Below are 23,984 nucleotides of genomic sequence, written 5' to 3'. Positions count from 1 at the left end.
ACCTTCGTACACTGCTGGTGGGAAAGCAGTACAGACAAAATGGAAGACAGTATTGAGATTTCTCAAAAAATTAAAAATAGAAATACCATACAATCCAGCTAGCCCACTACTGGCTATTTATCCAAAGAACATGAAATCAACAATACAAAGAGATTTATGCATCCACATGTACATTGCAGCATTATTCATAATAGCCGAGTTGTGGAAGCAACCCAAGAGCTCATCAACTCACAATTGGATAAATCATGTATATATACACTGGAATACCACTTAGCCATAAAAAAAGACAAAATCATCCCATTTGCAACAACATGGATGGACTTTGAGGGTATTATATTAAGCAAAAGAAGCCAGACAGAGAAAGACAAACACTGTATGATTTCATTCATATGTGGAACATAAACAAACACATGGACAAGGAGAACAGATTAGTGGTTACCAGAGGGGAAGCGAGTGGGTGAGGGGCGTGCAAAAGGGCTAAAGGGGCACATTTGTATGGTCATGGATAATAAGTAGACTATTGGGGGTGAGCAAGATGCAGTCTATACAGAAACTGATATATAATGTACACTTGAAAATACACAATGTTATAAACCAATATGATATCAGTAAAATAATTTTGTAAAAAACTACACAAGGGGCCAGCCCTGTGGCCTGGTGGTTAGGTTTGGGCATTCTGCTTCAGCAGCCTGAGTTCATGCATTCAGATCCCAGGCACAGACCTACATCACTTGTCAGCCATGCTGTGGCGGCAACCCACATACAAAATAGAGGAAGATTAGCATGGATGTTGGCTCAGGGTAAATCTTCCTCAAGCAAAAAGAGGAAGATTGGCAACAGATATTAGCTCAGAGTGAATCTTCCTCTGCAAAAAAAAAAAAGCCACGTGACCCAACAATATACTGCCTATAAGAGATTTAGTTTAGATCCAAAGACACAAATAGATTGAAAGTGACAGGATGGAAAAATATATTTCATACAAGTAGTAATCAATAGAGAGCAGAGATGGTTATACTAATATCAGACAAAATAGACTTTAAATCAAAAAAGTTTACAAAGACAAAGAAGGGCATTAAATATTAATAAAGAGGTCAACACAGCAAAATACAACAATTATCATTGTAAACATTTATGTACCTAATGATAGACCATCAAAAATATATGACACAAATTGACAAAATCAAAGGGAGAAATAGTTCTATGGTAATAGTTGGAGACGTCAATGCCTGACTCTCAATAATGGATAGAACATTCAGACAAAAGATAAGGAAATAGAGGACAAAAACAGCACAATAAACCAACTAGATCTAATAGACATATACAGAAGGCTCCACCCAACAACAGCAGCAGACACATTTTTTTCAAGTGCACATGTGACATTTTCCAGTATAGAAAGTACATTAGGCCACAAATTCTCAATAGATTTTTTTTTTTTTAAAGCTTGGCACCTGAGCTAACAACTGTTGCCAATCTTCTTTTTTTTTTTTTTTTTCTGCTTTATCTTCCCAAACCCCCCACACATAGTTGTATATCTTAGTTGCAGGTCTTTCTAGTTGTGGGATGTGGGACACTGCCTCAACGTGGCCTGACAAGCGGTGCCATGTCCGCGCCCAGGATCCAAACCCTGGGCCACCACAACGGAGCACGCGAACTTAACCACTCAGCCACGCAGCTAGCCCCTCAATAGATTTTAAATGATACATATCATACAGAGTATCTTCTCTAACCACAACAAGATGAAGTTTGAAATCAATAACATAAAGAAAAATGGAAAATACACAAAATTATGGAAACTAAAGAACATCCTTTTAAACAACAAATGGATCAAAGAAGAAATCACAACAGAAATTAGAAAATACTTATGAAACAAATGAAACAAAACAGAAATACCAAAATTTATGGAATGCAGCGAAAGTGATGCCAAGGGGGAAATTTATAGCTATAAATCCTCACATTGCTTGTCAGTGCAATTGAGTTGATGCTGACTCCTAATGACCCTGTGTACAGCAAAGCAGAAGCCTGCCTGGTCTTTTTTGCGCCATTCTCTCACCTTCCAGCACCAGAACAGACAATGCTCTGCTGCTATTCATATGGTTTTCATGGCCAATTTTTTCGGAAGTGGGTGGCCCCAACTTTCTTAGTCTGTCTTAATCTGGAAGCTCTGCTGAAACCTGTCCACCATTGGTGACCCTGCCGGTATTTGAAATACCAGTGACATAGCTTTCAGCATCACAGCAACACGCAGCCACCACAGTATGACAACCAACAGATGCATGGTGTGGTTCCCTGACTGGGAAAAGAACATTGGCTGAGGTGATGAGAGCACCGAATCTTAACCACTAGACCAACAGGGCTGCCTAATCCTTATGTTAAAAATCAAGAAAGATCTCAAATCAAAAACCTAACTTTACAACTTAAGGAACTAGTAAATGAAGAACAAACTAAAGTCAAAGCTAGCAGAAGGAAGGAAATAATAAAAATTACAGCAGAGATAAATGAAATAGAGAAGAGAAAAACAATAAGGAAAATCAATGTAACCAAAAGTTGGTTCTTTGAAAAGATCAGCAAAATTGGCAAACCTTTAGCTAGATGAACTAACAAAAAAGGGAGAAGACTCAAATTACTAAAATGAGAAATGAAAGGGAGGACATTACTACCAGTTCTAGAGAAATAAAAAGAATTATAAGAGAGTACTATGAATAATCGTACAGCAACTAACTGGATAACCTGGTAGGGATGGACAAATTCCTAGAAACACAAAGCCTACCAAGACTAAATGACAATAAAATAGAAAATCTGAACAGACCTGTAACTAGTAAGGAGATTGAATCAGTAATCAAAAATCTCCCAATGAAGAAAAGCCCTGGATCTAATGGCTTCACTGGTGAAATCTCCCAAACATTTAAAAAGAACTAAGACCAATCCTTCTCAAACTTTTCCAAAAAACTGAAGAGGAGGAAACACTTACTAACTCATTTTACAAGGGCAGCATTACCCTGATACCGAAGTCAGACAAAGGTGCTTCACAAAAAAATTACAGGCCAAAATCCCTTATCCACACTGATGCAAAAATTCTCAACAAAATCCTAGCAAACTAATTTCAGCAGCACATTAAAAGAATTATACACCATGACCAAGTGGGATTTATTCCTGGAATACAAGGATGGTTCAACATATGAAAAATGATCAATACAGTAATACACCACATCAACAAAATGAAAGAAAAAAACCACATGAGCATCTCGATATAGAAAATGCATTGATAAAATCTGACACTCAAGATAAAAACACTCAACAGACTAGAAATAGAAGGAAACTACCTCAACATAATAAAGGGGCCTTCTTAATGAGTTTGGATTTTCTGAGCATACACCAGCTGGCTGGAGGGAGGCAGCCCAGAAGACTGCTGGGTGGGGAAGGGGGAGAAGGGAGAAGGGAGGGGAGGGAGCCAGGCCAAGATGAAAATCCCCAGTGTTCTCACAGTAGAACAGTGATGGGGTGCTGAGTGCTCCTCACAGATGGTCGACCCTCCGCCCTCCTCCTTAAGGGATAGCATCTTGCTCCTGCTTGTAGGCTCAGAGGGAGTAGTGTCCACTCAGGTCATCCCATCTTCTGAGAACCACAGAACTTGTTCTAAACCACTTTGCGGGCCATTCGAGGTTTTCTGGTATCAGGCTTTTCTGTGCCCTCGGAGAGATCCTCCCCGACTTGTAGGCCAATCCTTTCATGGGCTTGGAGGAGTGGATCTGAGGCCCTGAGAGGGAACCACAAGTCTGTCCTGTCCCCGCCCGCCCGGGTTCTCCCCGCGGAGGTGCTGGGGAGGGGACGGCGAAGGTTCCCGGGGCAGCAGGCACTTCGCGCCCCTTTGCGCAGCCGGGAGGCTAGCAGGGCTGTCGGGGCGGGGGAGGGGCGGGGTGGGGTCAGGCGTTTGACTCCGCCTCCTCGCGCTGGGCTCAGCCTGCGGTCGGGCGCTGGCTCAGTCTAGGCTGCTCGCCGCTGTCGCTCCCGGGCCGCGGGATGACACCGCCTCCGCCCCGATGCGCCGCCCTCGGCGCCCCGCGCGCCCGCGTCCCCGGTCCGCTAGCTCGGTCCGGGTTCCCGCTGCGGCTGCTGCTGCTGCTGGTCTGGACGGCCGCCACCACCCAAGGCCACCCGAGGAGCGGACCGCGCATCTCGGCTGTCTGGAAAGGTAGGTGGCGCCGCGCGGCCGGCGGCGCGCGGGATCGGACGCCGTGCGGGGCGGGTGCGGAGTGTGCGGCACCGGAGGGAGTGCGTGAGCGCGGCTCTGCGGGTCTCGGGCTGTCCCCGCGGGGAGCGTGCGGGTGTGGGTGAGTGTGTCTGTGTGAGCTGGCACGCGGGAGCGGGCTGCAGCGCGGCGCCGAGCGAGCGGCGGGGCCCGGAGCCCCGGCTAAGTCGCTCCAAGTCGGTGCGCAGCCGGGAGCCGCAGCGCCGGGGCGCAGGGGAAGGGAGCGGGCCCCTGTCTCGGCTCAGAGCCACTCTCGGTTCTCCAGGGCCGGGGCCTCTGTACAGGGCCCTTTCTCCTTATGCATCTCACTCAGAGCCTCGCTCTGCTGCGTCCCGGCCCGGTGGCTCGGTTGGAGCTCCTGCTGTGGCTACTGCTGCTGGTCTGTGCTGCCACCACCACTGAGGCCACCCGAGGAGCGGACCCCGCATCTCCGCTGTCTGGAAAGGTAGCTGGCGCTGCGCGGCGGGCAGAGCGTGGCTCTATGTCCCAGGCTGTCCCCACGGGGAGCGTGCGGGTCTGGGTCCGCCCGCAGCCCGGAGCCGCACGGCGGGGACTGACTTCTCCTCCAGGAGCATGCCCTCCAACTGGTACAGGGAAGTATCAGGTGAGCCCCAGGAGAGGTAATGCAGGTCCCCTCAGGAACCTGCAATGGCCCAGGGATTTACTTTACTCAGCAGCCATGTGTAGCGCTGGCAGGGGGTGTTCCTTTCGAACTCAGAGTCAAGGAGAGAGGAAAATATGAATTTGGAGAGTATGTGAGCTGAGATTCTGGAGCTACGCCTGTGCCTTTCTGTTCTTCCTCCGGAAATCTGTTCTCCCTCCTCCAGGTGGCTTCCTCTTTGAAGGGCTCTCTGATGATGAGGACGACTTTCACCCTGTAAGTGGCCTGGCTGCCTGCCCTTTGCGGGAGATGGTGCTGAAGATGGGCCCCTCCCTGGGACCTGGCACAGCCAAGCTGGGAGGTGGGCATAGGCCATTTGGTGGCCAAGTCTCTGTCATACTGTTCCTCTCTGAACCTGGCAGCTTGGGGAGTCTTCCCCAAGAGCGGTTCCTGGAGTGGGGTGGTGTTCACCTGGGAATGTCACAGTGCTGCTTCCCTGATTCTGGTGCCTCCTATCTCCAGAGTGCCAGGTCCACGCCCTCTAGCAGCACACCCAGCTCCCGCCCAGCCTCCCTGGGCTACAGTGGAGCTGCTGGACCCCGGCCCATCACCCAGAGTGAGCTGGCCACCGCCTTGGCCCTGGCCAGCACTCCGGAGAGCAGCTCTCACACGCCAACCCCTGGCACCCAGGTATGGAGAGAGAGCCAGAGGATGGAGGCTGGGCCCCCAAGGGAGAAGCTCCCTAGCAGTAGAATGGGTTAACTTTTGCTGGCCCTGGTGCTAGATCTGGTTTGAGCTGAACTAACCTGTGTGGTTTCTGCTACCCTATGTGGCCCTGGTGGACAATGAGGGGAATAGGAACAGGACCTGTGGACAGCTTGTTTTTTCCTTTCCCTCATCTTCCCCAGCTAGAGGCCTGTTCGCTCTGCTCTCTAGCTCAGGAGCTTTCACTGGCTCCACCTGGCCTGTAAAGTGAATCTGAGTTGGTTTCTGTAGTTTTTTTAAAAGCCCTCCACATCCTCACCGTTGCCTTCCTGCCTCTCTGAATTTGCATCTCTTCCCCACAGCCTTCTCCTTTTCACAGTGTGAGGCCCTACCATGCAAGAAAGAAGCCCCGACAGGTTAGTATTAGAGTTCATACTGACTAGACTGCTCCAGTCCCTTCAGACCTTGAAACGGACCCCTTGCACTTAGCCGCTATTGCAGTGGGCAAAAAAACCTCCCAGTTTCGGCTGCCGTTCTCAAAATGGTCAAGCTTTCCAGTAAATTTCTCTATTTATAAGAATTCCTATTCTGAGAACTGTTAGATGCCTCATTATTTCCCTCTGCTTCTTTCTGCATAGATGCTGATACCATGCAAGTCCTGTGGTTGCCAATAGTTTGCCCTCAGCAACTTGTATTTTGGAGTTCGTGGGAATAGCTTGTCACCTAGTATATTATTCTGCTCATGCTGCCATAAAAAAAATACCACAGACTGAGTGGCTTAAACAAAAGAAATTCATTTCTCACATTCTAGGGGCTGGAAGTTCCAAGATAAGAAGGTACAGCAGGGTTGGTTTCTGGTATGATGAAAGTCGTCCTCATCATCAGAGAGCCCTTCAAAGAGGAAGCCACCCGGAGGAGGGAGAGCAGATTTCCAGAGGAAGAACAGAAAGACACAGGCGTAGCTCCAGAATCTTGGCTCACATACTCTCCAAATTCATATTTTCAACTCCCTTTGGTTCTAACTGAGAGTTCCCGAGGAATGCCCTCTGCCAGCGCTACACATGGCTGCTGAGTAAAGCAAATCTCTAGGCTATTGCAGGCTCCTGAGGGGGCCTGCATTACCCCTCCTCCGGCTCACCTGGCACTTCCCTGTACCAGTTGGAGGGCATGCTCCTGGAGGAGAAGTCAGCCCCCTGCCGTGCGGCTCTGGACTGAAGGCAAACTAGGAGCCACTTAGCCCGGTTCTGGCCCCACCACTCACTCGCCTCAGCGTTCCAGCCCTCTCCACCATGCCAGCTCACACAGACACTCTCACATATCTCCAGACCCACACGCTCCCCGCGGGGACAGCCTGGGACATAGAGCCACGCTCTGCCTGCCACACAGCGCCACCTACGTTTCCAGACAGCAGAGATGCGGAGTCGCTTCTCAGGTGGCCTCAGTGGTGATGGCAGCCCAGAGGTGCAGCAGCAGCCACGGCAGGAGCTCCAATCAAGCCGTCGGGCTGGGATATAGCGGAGCTGGGCTCTGAGTGAGACGCATCCTGGCGAAGACAGTGTTATCCCGCAGCCCAGCAGTGACAGTGGCGAGCAGCCTAGACTGAGCCAGCAACTGCTGGCTGGTCCCAGCAGAAGGAGGCGGAGTCAATTTAATAAATATGCAAGACATTATGTCAGGAGCTGTGGAAATGTAAAATGAAGTACACACAAGAAGTTCATAGTCTGGGAGGGGACGTGTCTGTGCATTAATTATTCCATGAATTTTTTTTTTTTTTTTTTTTGGTGGGGAAGATTTGCTCTGGACTAACATCTGTGCCAGTCTTCCTCTATTTTGTCCATGGGACACCATCACAGCATGGCTTGACAAATAGGGTAGGTCCATGCCTGGGATCTGAACAACAATCCCAGCACCTAAGCAGAGCAGGTGGGGCTTAACCACTATGCCAGGGGACCGGCCCCTCCATGTATAATTTTAATACTAGATATAAAATATGAAATTTACCCTTTTCTGTGCCACTAAAGCACCCTGTGCTTCTCTCAATTATTGTATGTGTTTCCCTATATTGTCATTAACTTCATTTTCTTTCTCCCACACAGTGGTAGATTGTGTTGGTGGCCCAAGTCCTCACCCTCCCTGTATCCGTGCCATTGTCTAACTTTTCAGTGCCCATCCTCCGTGAGTGGAGTAACCTGCCCCGCCCCTTGAGTCTAGCTTGGCCATGTGACTTGCTTTGGCCAATGGAATGTTAGCAGATATGGTGGAAGCAGAGGCTTGAAATGGACTTGAGCTTTGGGAGCTACCGCTTTGCACCTCTGCCATCACCATGAGATCAGGCCTGGACTGGCCTGCTGGAGGATGACAGACACATGCTACTGAGCTGAGTCTTCTGAATTGCTCCCACCTAGGCCAGCCTAGGTTCTCTGCCTGTCAGACAACCTACAGACATATGAACAAGCCCAGCCAAGAAAAGTATACGAGTTATAACTGTACAACTTGATGAATTTTCACAAAGTGAACACATCTGTTTAATCACTACCCAGATCGAGAACAAGAATATTAGCAACACCTTTGCAGCACCTCTCATGCCCCTTCCCGGTCATTACCCACCTCCTCCTCCAAAGGTACCTATTATCTTGACTTCTAGCATCATGGATTCGTTTTTACCTGCTCTTGAACTTCTAAATGGAATGATGCCACAGATAGTCTTTTGTGTCTGGCTTCTTTCATTCAACATCATGTTAAGGAGATTCTTCCAGGTTGTTGTGGATAGCAGTAGTTTCTTCGTTTTCATTGCTTTACAATATACCAAGGTATGGATATAACAGAATGCGTTTATTAATTCTGCTGTTGATGTACATTTGGGTTATTTCCTATTTAGAGCTATTATGAGTGATGCTGCAATGAATATTCTTGCACGTGTCTTTTGTTGAGCATATGAATGCATTTCTGTTGTATACATAGCTGGGAGTAGAATTATTGAGATATAGGGTAAATGTATGTTCAGCTTTGGTACATATTTCCAAAAAGACTTCCCAAGTAGCTGTACCAGTTTACACTCCAAGCGGAAATATATAAGACTCCTGGTTTCTCTACCTCTTTGTCAACACTTGGTATTGTTAGTCTTTTTAATTTTAGCCATTCTGCTTGGTATGTAGTAGTATCTTATTTCGGCTTTAATGTAGATATCCCTTATGACTTCTGAGCATGACTACATTTTCACACAAACATTTGAATATCCTCTTTTGTGAAGTGTCTGTTCATGTAAGATTCAAATTTGTGCCTTATAGACTCTTCTACTGTAAGATCAGAAGGGCAGCTAGGCAGGTCATGAGGCTCACAGCAACAGATCCTGAAGGTAAAAAAGAACTTTGCATCAGCTCAGACCCAGCCATATCAACATCAAGAATGACGCAGTGGGGTTCCAGCATAAGAGCCTGAACTCTGAGGCCTCAAATCAATATCTAAGAAGTAGGTGATGGGTTGGACACATGGCAATGTGGGAGTCTTCAAGGGAAACCCGTTTGCTGGTTACTCTTAGCTTCAGAGGTTGCTAGAGATCTTGGAAACACCAGGGCTTCAAAGTCTGGTTCTCAGCCACGCAGCCTCAGAAAAGAGCTTTTGCAAGACACGAGTCAGAAATTAATGTAAAAATCAGAATGCTGATTTATTAATTTACACTATGAACCAGATGACCAAGAATTCCAGTCTCTGATTAGGACGCTCTCTCCCTATAAGAAAACACATTGGGATGTCAAATATAATCAGAAGGCTGCATGGTGAGCTGGAATCAGCACCAGAATGAGAGAGGAGCATTGGGAATAACAGGAGTGGGCTTCCAAGACCCTCATAGTGAAGATGGATCTGCCACTGGAACTGGATGGGTGTGATCTTGAGCCTGGCCTCCCTCTCCCCAGTCAGTGCTCCGAGGAACACTGTCAATGTCACTTCAGAGGCTGTCCTTTTGTCAGTGTTTCCAGTGCTAACTAATCCTCTCTCTGATTGACTCTTTCTTTCTTCAGACGTCCTGGAGGACATTTGTTGGTTGTCTTCCTATCATCCATTTCCCCACCTCACCCTCCAGAGGTCCCTGGCCCCTTTTTAACAGACCATACTTTCCATCTGGGGATCCATGGTTTTCCTGGGATAGTTCCATCCTAGATCTCGGTTTGGAGCTGACCACCTAGGCCAAGTCAATCAGCACATTCCATCGTCTGAGCCCAGTGATGAGTTGAGCATGTTAGCCACAAGCGCTGGCGTCCTGATACTCTGTATTTCCTACTAGGCACGAATGAGAAAGCTTGTAGCCCTAGGAGCCATCTGAGGACCCCAAAAGGAGTCAGCTTCAGATTATTCTGACACAGAGAAAGGCAGAGTGAAGAGCTGAAGAGAAACTGATTCCTGGTGATTTTAGTAAGCTGTTGAGTCAAGCAAGCACAACCTCTGGACTTTTCAGCTCTTTGAGCCAAGAAATTCCTTCTCGTGTGCAAAACAGTTTGCTTTGGTCTGGCAGACCTAGTTGACTATCCAATATCTGTTCTCCTCTTCTTCCTTACTTACAGAACCTCAATTTTACTGATATTTTAAAAATATTCATCTCCCCATACTCCCCTGGAGCTAAGGGTGGCAATGTGGCCAATAAGGTACAAGTGAAAGTCACTGGGTGGTGCGTCTGGGAAAGTGATTGATTTCCTCATTTAAAAAAAAGAAGAGTGCAGACTCAACTGGCGCGTGCATTCTGCCTTCCCTCACTCCCTTCTTCCTGCCTGCAAAGCAGACACCATACCTAGAAGAGTGACAGCCAACTTGTGATCACGAGGCCAAAAGACTCACACTAGGGATGGACAAAGAAGACAGAAAGAGCTGGGTTCCTTGATCAGCTGCATGAATCCCGGACTGCCTATCCCAGACTCCTCATAACATGAGAAAAGTAAACCTCTTATTGGTTTAGTCACTTTGTTAGGTTTCTGTTAAATGTAGCAAAATGCAATCCTACCAGATAGAGAACTCAGTACACTAACGTGGGAGGCTGCAAGTAATAGAAGCTGAAACATGGACTTTGTTTAGTGGTGGAGATGGAGTTTGGGGCCGTGAGGGTACAGACTTTGCAGACTGGAATGCCGATAACCTTGTCATGCAGTGGTGAAACGTTTGGTCCACTGCTGTTCTGTGGGGGACACTGCACATGCCAACCAAGTCTGTAGTGTTAGGGGAAGTGTTAGAGTAATTCAGAATGGCACATGCTAGTGACTTCTCTCCACTTCAAAAAGTCCTGAAGAAGACTGATGAACTAAAGTTATCCAGGCTAAAGAAAAAAGGGAAGGAAGTACCACTTCACTAAGGAAAACACTCTCCCTGGGGCCTGCAAAACTCCTTTGAATGAGCATCTCATCACCTGGAGACTTGCAGGGCTGAAAAAGATCCTTGCTTCTGTTCTCCAAATAGGAGTGGTGGCTGTCAAGCAATAGCTAGAAGAAGAAAAGACTGGTGTCCTGGGTCTTTCTTGAGTTCTTCCTTTAAGAATCACCATTAGGGGCCAACCTGTGGCTGAGTGGTTAAGTTTGCGTGCTCCACTTTGGTGGCCCAGGATTTGTGGGTTCGGATCCTGGGTGCGGACCTACACACCACTCATCAAGCCATGCTGTGGTGGCATCCCACACAGAAGAACTAGAATGACGTACAACTAGCATATACAACTATTTACTGGGGCTTTGGGGAGAAAAAAAAGAATCACCATTAACAGAGGAAGTAAGGTCTGCAAAGTGTTCTTTATCCACCAGAGCTTTTTGTTTCCAATTGTCTCAAGTCAGTAAACATTAAGTTGAAGGCTATAGGGATGGGCAGAGCACAGAGACCAATAGGTAATAGAGGAGGATTTTCAGGTTTTAAGACAGGCCGTATAGGAGCTTTGGCTGTGGTTACTCACACATAAGACTGAAGAAGAAGCAAATAGACTGGAAGCCTATAACATTTTTGGGGGAATCACATCACCAAAATGAAAATTTAAGAACCTCGCCAGCTAAAGCTTATCATTTTTCTACCCCAGGCCCCTGAGCACACCAACAGAAAGGGCATCCTCCCCAAAGTTCACTTCAGATATGGCTAAAGAGGATAATGAACAAGAAGTCATGTTAAAAGAAGATGGAACTTGAACCATGGAGCACAATAGGAAAGAGAGTTCCTTCCCGAGAGGAGTTCAGCGGAGGAAGGAATTCCTGTCGGGGAGGGAGTCCTAGCTGCTGCTGTCTAGCAGAATCTGGTATTTGCTGTAGATCTGATGTTCATTATACTTTGACGTGCTTCCCATTCTTCCCTTTCCCGTGTGGGAGTTTATTTTGTTCCTTCTCCACTATTATAAATACTACATGTTGAGGGAAGATAACTCATCTTTTAGTTTATAGGCTACTGGACTATAAGGCCTCACATCAGGACTAAATGGAGAAAACTGCATTTGGGCTAGATATTCTGGCCTTTTTTTTTTTTTTTTTAAGAATGGCATCTGAGCTAACATCTGTTGCCAATCATTTTTCGTTTTTTCTTCTCCCCAAAGACCCCTAGTACATAGTTGTATATGCTAGTTGCAGGTCCTTCTAGTTGTGGCATGTGTGATGCCACCTCAGTATGGCCTGATGAGTGGTGCCATGTCCACACCCAGGATCCGAACAGGCGAAACCCTGGGCCACTGAAGCTGGAGCTCGTGAACTTAACCACCCCACCACGGGGCCAGCCCCTATATTCAGGCTTTGAGGTGGATGCAGCATCTGGATGAGACTTTGAAACTGTCCCGAGTAGAGAGAGTGTATGTTCTGCCTGTGGCAGGATGGATAGCCAAAAGTGTGGATGGTGGCCATCACTGCTTTCTTTCTACCCAACGGCCATTCTTCTTTTCTTCTTTACCAGCAGAACCCTGAATTTGTTTGGGAAAGCAATTTGCCCAGCTAAAAATGACCAGAGTTTTTTCGCCAGTGAGACGTAAGCAAGACTCTGCTGAGGATGTCCGGAAAAGCTTTGCTTTCTGATTATAGGTGTCACTCTTCTCCTTTTCACTTCTTTCGTCTTTTCTTGCCTGAACCAGGTAGAAATTGAATCTTCATGAAAGAATGAAGAGCATTGGAAATGGTAAATATATGAGTGTCAAAGACTGCTTTTTCCTCTTGGTTTCTTTCTTTCTTTCTTTTTTTAAATTCCTTTTTTTTTTTTTTTAAGATTGGCACCTAAGCTAACATCTGTTGCCAATCTTCTTCTTCTTCTTCTTCTTCTTCCCGAAGCCCTCACAGCACACAACTGAGTATTCTAGTTGTAGGTCATTATGGCTGTGCTGTGTGGGATGGCGCCTCAGCGTGGCTTGATGAACAGTGCTAGGTCCACACCCAGGATCCAAACTGGTGAAACCCCGAGCCGCTGAAGCAGAGCGTGCGAACTTAACCACTCAGCCACAGGGCCAGTCTTCTTGGTTTCTTTAAATGCATGTGGCTATTTAAAAATAATGTAGGAGTTTCCTTTTTCCATGCTCTGGAACATTTTAAGTAGCTTTGAAGGTTTGGTAGATTCTCCTCTGAGTCCTTCTGGGCCTTGTGACTTTTCGAGGAGTGACTTTTTAATTTGTTTAAATTTTTTATGTTTACTAAGGTCGATTTTAGTAAATAATATTTTCCTAGGAAATTGTCTATCTAATCAGGTTTACAAATGTGTTTGTCTAGACTTGTGAAAAGTACTATCTTAAGATTTTTCATTTTTCTTCTGTTTCAATGGTTATTTCCTCCTTCTTGTTTCTTATCTTGCATATTTTTGCCTTTTCTTTTTTGTTCCTGATTAGGTTAGCTGGTGGTTTGTCTATTGATTGATTTTTTCCTGAGAACCAGCAGTTGGATTTATTTTTTTTTTTTAGATTTTTTCCTGTTTCTAACTCATTAACTTCTGCTCATATCTTTAACAGTTCCTTCATTCTGCTTTCTTTGGATTTACTTCCTTTTTTAAAAAAAAGATTGACACCTGAGCTAACATCTGTTGCCAATCTTCTTTTTTCTTCTTCTTCTTCTTCTCCCCAAAGCCCCCAGAACATAGTTGCATATTCTAGTTGTGAGTGCCTCTGGTTGTGCCATGTGGGACACCACCTCAGCGTGGCCTGATGAGCGGTGCCGTGTCCACACCCAGGATCCGAACCGGTGAAACGCTGGGCCACTGAAGCAGAGCGCGAGAACTTAACCACTGGGCCATGGGGCCGGCTCCTGCATTTTTTTTTTTTTTTTTTTTAGCTTTTTAATAGATGTTTAATTTTACTGATACAGGTACTTATTTTTTATTTTTTTGAGAAAGATTAGCCCAGAGCTAACATCTGCCACGAAACCTCCTCTTTTTTGCTGAGGAAGATTGTCCCTGAGCTAACATCTACGCCCATCTTCCTCTATTTTTTTTATATGTGGGACCCCTGCCATAGCATGGCTTGATAAGCTGTGAGTAGGTCTGCACCTGGAATCTGAACCAGTGAAGCCTGGTGTGTGGAAGCAGAACTTGCGAACTTAACTGCTGCACTACTGGGCCGGCCCCCGGTACAGGTATTTAAGGTAATACATTTCCTTCTAACAGCTGCTTTTACAGTATCTCATAGATTCTGATAAGCTGTGTTTTCATTATTGCTATTTTATAAAATTCTGCGATTTTGGTTTGTATTACCTTGTTGACCTAAGAGTTGCTTAATACAGAATTTTTAAAATTTCTAGGTCGAAGTCTTTTTGTTTTTAATTTTGTTGTTATTTTATTGCATTGTGATGCAAGAATGTTACTTATACTATTGCTATTTTTAAAGTTTTTGAGATTTTCTTTTGCAACCTAATATATCATCAATTTTCACGAATGTTTCTTCTGATTACTCAGTAGCTGGTGGTCTGATCCACCAGGCTCAGCCCTGTCCTCAGTGTTTGCCCTCTCAGGATAGGATCCTCTTCTTCTGGGGATAATCCGAGCAGATGTTGTTGGTCTCTGGCCTCCTCTAGGACCTGGCTGCTCTCTCCTCTCCTCCACACGGCTTCCCTCCCCCACTCTCCCTCGGTTCAGATGTGAGCTCTGGAGCTGGCTCTGTGAGCTTCAGGTGCTTATCTCCCATTTACATGGCAATTGAAGTTTAAGGTCTTCTCGTCTCCTGGGGTCATTTAATTTGCTTTCATTGTTGATCCGTGTGGTTTTGGGGGGATTGTGAAGGGATTGAGGCATCAGGAAGCTTTGTACTTTCTTTTTATCACATCTTTACTGCTTTTTCTTCATTCCTGCCTTCCAATGGCTTAATCAAATTTTCTTTTTTGCCCTTTCCCTCCCATCAACACTGAAGTCACAGATCTGTGTCTGTCCTCTGCGCGGTAACCCTGAAAAGTGTAGCATGCACATTTAGCTTAGCAAAGGCTAAAGTTAGTTAATATCACTACCTTCCCTCCCAACAAGATAAGGCCCTTGAATGCTTTCACTCCCGCCATCTTCCTCTCATGTTAGTATTCCTTCACCAAAAAATTTTGAGTGCTTGCTCTGAGCCAGGTTGATACAGTAATGAACAAAAGGTGGAGGGGAGAGAATCCCTCTTCTAATGGATTTACATTTTAGTGCAGAAGAAAAACAAGGTACAGATTCGAAATATGTAGCATGTTATACAGTGAAAAGTACTAAGGAGCAAAAAATAAAGTAAGGTACCGGAACATGGAATCTCCCATGTATGTGCGTGTTGTATGTAGCTAAGCATTCAGATATCTTGGGAAGAACATTCTGGGCAAAGAGAATAGCAAGTGCAAAACCTAAAGGACTTTTTGATGTGTTTAAGGAATAGCAAGGAGGCCTGTGAGGCTACAGTGAAGTGAAAGAGGGAAGAGTGGTAGGATTTGAAGTCACAGAGCTGATGAGACCAAAGTAGACCCTTACAAGAACTACAATATGGACTACAATCCATATTAAGGATTTTGGCTTTTATTCCAAGACAGGCACCCATTGAAGGATGCTGAACAGAGGAGTGACATGGCCTGGCGTATGTTGTTCCAGGACCACTCTGGTTCCTGTGTTGAGAACAGATTGCCGAGGGCAAGCCACTTAGGAGGTTACTGCAGTAATCCCTGTGAGAGATGGTGATGCTGGCCCAAGATAGGGAGTGGGAGGTGAGAAGAAGTGGTTGAATACTGTGTGTATTTTGAAAGCTGAGCTGACAGAATTTACTGACTGACCAGTGAGGTGTGAGGAAAAGCAGGAGGACAACGATGACATCCATAATGTTGACCTGAGCAAGAAGAGAGTTGCCATTAACTTCCTGTTGACTAGAAGTTAGTCACGTAGTATCATAGGCTGAATTCTGAGAATGCCCCCAATGCCCTTCCCCTTGCATAATCCCTTCCCCTTTGAATATGGGTATGATCTAATTCCTGTGATTATGGTATAGCATATGGCAAAAGGAAGACTATCAAGGCGGGCCTAATCTAATCATGAGCCCTTTGAGAGCACAGTATTTTGTGGCTGGTGGGCAGAAGGGAAAGTCAGAGAGATTCAAAGCATGACAAGGACTTGCTGTAAAGGTGGAGGAGACCACGTGAGAAGGAGCACAGGCAGCCCCCAGGAACAGAGAGCAGCCCCCAACCAACAGCCGGCAAGGAAATAGAACTTCAGAACCATAGCTACAGGGAACTGGATTCTGCCATCAACCTGAATAAGTTTCGAAGCAGGCTCTTCCCCAGAAGCTCCAGACAAGAGCTCAGCCCAGCAGACACTTGATTTTGGCCTTGTGGGACCCTGAGCAGAAAACTCAGTCAAGCCCAGACTTCCGACCTACAGAACTCTGAGATAAAAAGTGGGTGCTATTTTAAGCTGCTGCATTTCTGGTGTCTTGTTACTCTGCAGTAGAAAACAAATACACAGGCCACATGTAGCTCTCAGGGAGACGGGGAAACGGCAGCTCCAGCTGGGCATTCGAGTGCATGGGAAACTTGGCGGAGTGGGGGAAGTTCTACAAGGAAAGAAAGAGAAGAATGAGTATGGGGCGGGGGGGAGCGGGGGCGATTGGGTGTTCTTCCACACGGTAAACCTGCACTGTCCAGGACAGCGCCACCAGCCACGTGTGGGTACTGAGCACTTGAAATGTGGCCAGTCCAAACTGAGATGTGCTATAAGTATAAAAACCCACTAGATTTTGAAGACCCTGTATGACACAAAGGAAGGTAAAATATCTTAGTAAGTATACTTTATATTGATTACATTATGAAATAATATTTTTGATATATTAGATTAAACAAGATGCATTATTAAACTTAATTCCAACTTGTTTCTTTTTATTTTTAAAAAATTTGGTTACGTATGTAACTTAAAATTTAAAACTACATATGTGTCAGAGCTGGCCTGGTGGTGTAGTGGTTAAGTTCCCACTCTCTGCTTAGGCAGCAGCCTGGGGTTCGCAGGTTCAGATCCCAGGTGCTGAGGACCTAGCGCCACTTGTCAGGCCATGCTGTGGTGGCATCCCACATAAAAAACAGAGGAAGATTGGCACAGATGTTAGCTCAGTGACAATCTTCCTCAAGCAAAAAGAAGAAGATTGGCCACAGAGTTGGCTCAGGGCCAATCTTCCTCACACACACACACACACACACACACACAAATTACATATGTGAGTCACATTATAGTTTTATTGGACAGTGCTGCTGTAAACTCTTTTGTACACATCACGGTTTTTTTACATGTACATGAATTGAATTTTTTTAAATGTTATTTTGTTTTTTCATTCAACACCACAGGTTTAAAAAGGCAATGTTCCCATAAGAAATAAGGGCAAAGAAGGGAGTTCCTAGTCACACTCAGCAAACATGTTTTCCCAGACTATCTTAATACACTAGGCGATGCATGGATGTATATAGGAGGAGAGGCTGATGGAGAGATTGGAGGGTCTTGGAAGGAAGGAAAAGTTATGACATTAGATGACCACTATCACGGAGATGGAGACGGTGCTTATACCATCATAATTCATCCCTTGAGGGTGGGCACACCACAGTCTCAAATAAAATCTAAGTTCTAGTAGCAAAGGGCAAGGGGCGGCTGTTATGTAGGTAGATTTCACACCTGTCTTTAGGGGAGGATGAAGAAAGGAGTCTGTCACAGCTCAGCCTCACCAAGACACATGTACTGCCCTCTGGTGGACTCTGGTGGCACTTCAGCTGAGCCGACCAGAATCCCCCACTTACCACCTCCACCACCCCTATCCAAGCCACCATCATCTCAGGCAAGGATTATTCTAAGAGGTTCTTAATTGGTCTCCCTCCTTTCATGCCTGTCCACCAGTATGATCTTTTAAAACCTTCATCAGATCTTGTTACTCCTTTGCTCAAAACTCACAAGTACCTTCCCTTCTCACTCCCAGGTAAAGGCAAACTCCTCACCAGCCCTGTCCCCTACCCATGTACCACTCACTCACTCCGCTGTAGCCACACTGGGCTGCCCGCTCTTCCTCTGCCAGCATAACACGCCAAGCGCGCTCCCACCCTTGCATTTGCTGTCTCCTCTGCCCAGAGTGTGTGGAGTGCTCCTTCATAGCTGTGCTCAAATGTCACCACACCAGCTTATCACCCTAAGTAAAAAAACAGCCCTCCTCCCACCGTTTTATATCCCCCTCAACTAGATTCATTTTTTTTGTCATAGCATTTAACACCCTGTGACATAATGCATATTTCCTTATTACGTATATTATATATTTATTACCTGTCTCCCCTGTTAGTATGCATATATCAGAAAGGCAGGAGCCTTGTCTGTTTTCTTCACAGTTGTATCCCCAGCACCATGAACAGTCCTTAGCGTGTAGTAGGTATTCAAAAATATTTGTTGAATAAATAAATGAAACAAGATCTGAACAATGAAGAGGCATTGTATGGCCTTCGCTGTTTATTCTCAAATATGAAGACCATGTCACAAAAAGGCCAGCTCCAAAAATTTGTATAAAATTAAGAAAATTATAATCCCCACAGATTTCTTTTTAATTGGATTAAATTACTTTAGAATTCATTTGGAAAGAATAAAGCATCTGTGAATAGCCAATAAATGTAGGGGGAAGTACACTAAGGATGCACTTGGCTTCCAGATATCAGAAGACACTGTAAAGCTACCATAATAAATTCCACATGAGATTGGCGAAGGAATAGACAAATAAACCAGTGTAACAGACTAGAAAATCCAGGTATAGGTGTCTGTTGATAAGAATATAACACATGAAAGGTGAAATTTTAATTCAGTGGGAAAAGGATGATTATATAATAAATGGTGCTGATATTATCTACCAGGAAGAAAATCAGACCTTCATTTTATACCATTTATAAAAATAAGCTCTAAGTAGATCAAATGCTGAAGCATAGCCGGAACTTTTATTTTATTTTATTTTTGAGTAAGATTGCCTCTGAGCCAACACCTGTACGAGTCTTCCTCTGTTTTACAGTCTCCGCTGTGTAGCTTGACAAGAGGCACCAGGTCCACGCCAGGGATCCTGGCCTCTGGACCCTGGGCCACCAAAAGAGAAGACATGAAGTTAACCACTATGCCACCAGACTGGTCCTCTGTAGCTGGTACTTTTAGAAGCCTAACGTAAGTTCAGAATATTGTTAATTTTGTCCTTATGCCTATATAAAGACATATAACTGATTTCACCACAGTTGCGATTTATAATGCACATTCTTGATCTCTTTGCTTTAAAAAAATCACATTGCATGGCTGGGCTCAGAGTGTTGAAGCCCAAGCAGAGTGAGGAGGGAGTTGGTGTTGGGGAGCCGGGGATCGGTGGGGTCGGGAGGGAGATGTTGGAGCCCAAGCGTGAGGAGGGTTTCCACAGGGCGGCGAGGAGGTGCAGCAGCCACCCAGCTGGGAAAGTCGGAGTCGGAGCCAGGTGAGGAGAGGGTTCATGAAGAGGCGGGACAGTGGTGATACAGAAGATGCAAAGGGATTGATCAAAGAAGTAAATATTTTGAGAACAATGGGATGATGGGAGCCAAGTTTTCCATTGTCAAAAATGAAAGGACAGATTTAGTAATGGAGAAACCAGACAAACCCTATGGTGTTGGATTGGAATTGGAATGGTTTTTGTTTAATATAAATAGATATAATGTATGTGTAAGCGTATTATGTATGTATATAAAAAACATATATTCCCTACATCTGCCCACAGAGAGCAACTGGGAGCAGAGACATTCTAAAGCAAGGAGCCCATTTAGCACTCAGATCTTAGATTCTTAGTGCTAAGAAGCCTGGCAAAGACCATCTTACTCAAGTAAATCAGAGAATGAAAGTCAACATCACAAGTAACTGAACAAATTGAAGTTGTGCACCACCTGATAGTATGCAATGGGAGGAATACAGGATCACTGCCGTGATATTCCCGACAAAGTGCATAACTTGAATCTACACATGAGAATACCTCGGACAAACTGCAATCAAGGGAAATTTTACAAGATAACTGGCCTTTTATCATCAAAAATGGTCATGAAGGTCAAGGAAAGACTGAGGAAATGTTCCAGACTAAAGGAAACTAAAGAGGGATGAAAAACAAAGGCAAGGTGTGATCCTGGGTTGGACTCTTTCACAAGAACAATGTTGGGACGATTGGTGAAACTTGAATGGGGTCTGTGGGTTAGACTGTAGTTAAGTGTCATTGTCAATGGCCTGGTTTTGATGGTCACGTTGTGGTTTTGTAAGAGAATGTTGTTGTTTGTAGAAAATACACACAGCAAAGTATTTGCGTGGGTGACAGGGCATATTGCTAACAACATGCTCTTAAATGGCTCAGGACAAAAAAATTCTTTGTGCTAGTCTTGCAGTTTTTCTGTAAGTTTAAAGTTATTTCAAGATAAAAAGAAAGGAGGGACCGGCTCCATGGCCGAGTGGTTCAGCTCACGTGCTCCACTTCAGCAGCCCAGGATTTCACCAGTTCGGATCCTGAGTGCCGACATGGCACCGCTCATCAGGCCATGCTGAGGTGGCATCCCACGTGCCACAACTAGAAGGAGCCACAACTAAAAAAAATATACAACTATGTACTGGGGGGATTTGGGGAGAAAAAGCAGAATGAATAAATAAATAAATAAATAAATAAATAAATAAATAAAAAGGAAAAAGATCTTGTTTTAACCACTGATCCAATGGGGGGAGAAAGAAACACAAAACAAAACTGCACAGGTACAATTCGAATCTACATTTCTGTGTACATACTTCAGTATAAAATAATTGTCAACTTTTAGAAAGAATGAGTTGATGTATTTCTAGGAAGAAAGGAGTGTCAGGCACGGAAAGTCAATCTGTGATCACCCGTACCAGTAATCCGTATTATCCATTCTAGTGTAATTCCAGACACTTGTGGCACACCACTCCTGCTATATTGATTCAATGCATGTTCTGTATTCTGGAGCATGGCACCCTTCTTTGCAGAGTATTGCTTCTGCTTCCGCTGTGCCTTCAGCAGACTGCCCCAGCACTCTTATCAGGCAAGATTCCTCTTGCATCAGGTACAGCATAGGATATGACCATTAGTACCGGGTCATGGGTCTAGCTCCACAATTCCCTTGCTGTAAAGTGGGCCCCTGGTCTGATCCAGTCAGGTGGGATCCCATGATAGTGCATCTTCATGGTGCTGGCTGAGACCCTCTGGGCAGGAAAGGCAAACCCATACCTGGGATTTGTGTCTGTTCCTGTGAGAATGAACTACTGGCCCTTCCAGGATGGAAGGGATCCAATGTGCTCTGGGCCTGCTTTAGGCTTCACTCAAAGCTGTCAGTCCTTCATGCCATAGACTGCAACAGTATCCCTAAGGTGTATAATATGCTCACTCTAGAACCTGAAGAGGCCCACCAGGTGGAATGCTTCCTTCTTTGTGGCTGTTGTAAGACACCCATAATTTGTCTTTTACTTTGGAGGGCAGTCATCATGCCCCTGACGACTGGACTCCTAAAAATATTATGCATGTATAAGGCCCTGAATCCTCACAGAGCTGCCTCTGAAGCGCATGTGTCTTACCAAGGTCTCCAGTGTGCTATCCACTCTTGTTCCTCTGGCTCATTAACGTAATGTCATCAACGCGATGGGTCACTGTGATACTCTGCAGTATGTCCAGATGTCCAAATCTCTTCAGACTATATTATGACATATGGTAGGAGACATAACATAACCCTGGGGTAAAACTTTAGGTGTATATTGTTCTCCATTCCTTGTAAACGCAAATGCTTTCTGTCCCTTTTTTTTCTGATTGGAATAGTAAAGAACGCATTTACCAAGTCAATGATTGCATAGCACACACCTGAGGCCAAAGTAGCCTGCTCTAGCAAATATGCCACCGCTGGCACAGCAGCTGCAATTAGGGCTGGAGTCCCTGGGTGAGCTCGTGGTAGTCTACAGTCACCCTCCAGGATTCATCTGGGTTCTTGCGGTGGTGAGAAGGGTGACTTAAAAAGAGATGGGATGGGCGGCCAGCCCAGTGGCATAGTGGTTAAGTTCGCCTACTCTGCTTCGATAACCTGGGGTTCGTAGGTTCAGATCCTGGGCTCATCAGACCTAGCACTGCTCATCAAGCCATGCTGTGTGGCATCCCACATAAAATGGAGGAAGATTGGCATAGGTCTTAGCTCAGTGACAATCTTCCTCAAGCAAAAAGAGGAAGATTGGCAACATATGTTAGCCCAGGGCCAGTCTTCCTCACAAAAGTTAAAAAATGAAATAGAGAGAGGGAGATGATGGAAACCGGCATCCCTGCATCCTTGAGGATGGAACTAATCTCTGTTTTCTCACTCCCAGCACTTTTCTATGTTGATCCCCAGGAGTAAGCCAATCCCAATTATACACTCAGGGACTGGAAAATGACCATCAAGTGGGTCCAAGAGCCTGGTGGACCCACTGTAAGCCAAACCTAAGACAGGATTCCACTTATTACCGGGCCCCCATCTGCCTCCCAAGCTCTAATGGGGAGGGGACAGATGATACTTCAGGTCTCTAGTACCAGTGTCAACACAGAACATGTGTCCAACAGACCTTGATATGGCTGGGTATTCCGCCTTTCCCAGTACAGTTGCCCAAGCAAATGGCCACAGGTCTCTTTCGGAAAGAACTGGGGGAAACATTAGCATGGATTCTTGCTTAGGTATTGAGGGTCCTTCCTCCCATGGACCCAACCACCTCTTCAGTCATGGTCTGAAAACTAGCTCAAGTCCAGACAGTGGGCAAGGGATTGTGATTTTTTTATTGGGGCTATTGCCTTCAGTCTTTAGTCATCTATCCTAAATTTCTTCTGCTGGTACAAGCTAAGTGGTGTCCTTGACCATTGCCCGTCTATTTTGCCTCTAGGGACGCTTTGCTCTGTTAACTGTCTCCATCAGTCTCCGTGGGCCAGGTGTTCCTGGCTGCCACTCCAACCTTACCAGCCACTGTGATCGCTGTGATTCTCCAGCTTCTGGAAGTTAAGCACTACCACCTGCCTTTATTGTTTCAGGGTCTGATTATCCCCATTGCTATCAGTAAACCAAGTTCTGTAACCGTCTCTTCTATCATCATCCCTGACCTACAGAAGAGAGCCACCACTTAGTTAGAGATTCTGGTGGGCCTCTCACCAGCAAATTCTTTATGGCTTTGGTAAATAGCGTGTCTTTTGGTTCTTTCCATGGAACATAATTATTTGGCAGGCCTTCTAATTATCCGTAGTCCATCTGGCATACCCACTTCCTTGAGTCTTTTAATCCCACCTCTATCACCTTCCTTAGCTATTCTAACATTTAAGCTCCCTTTCACACAGGTCATCGCTCTTTTTAAGCTCTAGGCCCTATCCTAGTGATGAATTTGTGCCATCTCCTGGTCCTTGCCAGGACATTGAATGCTGTAACTCAAAAGAGAGATCCCAAGTCAATAAACTCTTCCCTTTCCAGTTTTAAGTTCCTTCCGCCTTCATCAAGCACCCGCAGAAGCCAGTTCCACGTGTGTCCCCTCTGGCTCCTGCTAGTACATGCTGGCTGGGCCTTGCCACTCCTATGGGGCATAGTCCCTTTCCTCCCTTAGCAGGCCCAGCACTTCTATAGCTGGGTTACCCCGCAGCTAACCTCGTACAGGCCTGCAGGCTGGGAGGGGAGGGGGCAGATCCTGAGGGGGTACCTGTTGCTCTTTGGGGGACAGTTTCGGCATTGTCTTCCAGCAGAGAGGGAGTGCTGGCTCCTGCTACGGAGGAGTGGGCCACTTCTGCAGGCTCAGAAGATTCAGGGGAATTTGTAGAGCTAAAATCTTCAGGAATGGCCAGCCTGATGTCTCCATTCTATGTGTCAGAATCCCAGGTTTTTCCAATGAGGACCCTGACTTCAGCGTAACAGATCTTCCTTAGTTGGGCATTTAACCATCTTTAAAATCAGTCATTCACACTATTAAGTCCTGGGCTTTGTCCTCGCCTTCTCCACTCTCCCACTGCAGGAGGTG

The 23,984-nt window shown here is 45.6% G+C and overlaps 1 long non-coding RNA gene across 3 annotated transcripts; it reads left to right on the top strand.

Annotated features, from left to right (window-relative positions):
* The first annotated feature begins 3,939 nt into the window (after nt 1-3,939).
* Nucleotides 3,940-9,194, top strand: LOC139046250 (uncharacterized). Of its 3 annotated transcripts, none has more exons than XR_011506089.1 (6): nt 3,940-4,189; nt 4,512-4,691; nt 5,074-5,123; nt 5,370-5,537; nt 5,915-5,968; nt 6,364-9,194. It is a non-coding gene; the product is annotated as an uncharacterized lncRNA (long non-coding RNA). The 3 variants fall into 3 exon arrangements; XR_011506088.1 differs by having other exon boundaries at nt 4,560-4,691; nt 5,074-5,208; nt 6,364-9,193; XR_011506086.1 differs by having other exon boundaries at nt 5,074-5,208; nt 6,364-9,193.
* The last annotated feature ends 14,790 nt before the right edge of the window (nt 9,195-23,984 follow it).

Source organism: Equus asinus, chromosome 2 (genome assembly GCF_041296235.1).
Source record: "Equus asinus isolate D_3611 breed Donkey chromosome 2, EquAss-T2T_v2, whole genome shotgun sequence".
NCBI lineage: Eukaryota > Metazoa > Chordata > Mammalia > Perissodactyla > Equidae > Equus > Equus asinus.
Note: the sequence above shows the minus strand (reverse complement) of the source record. Positions and strands in the feature narration are given on the sequence as shown.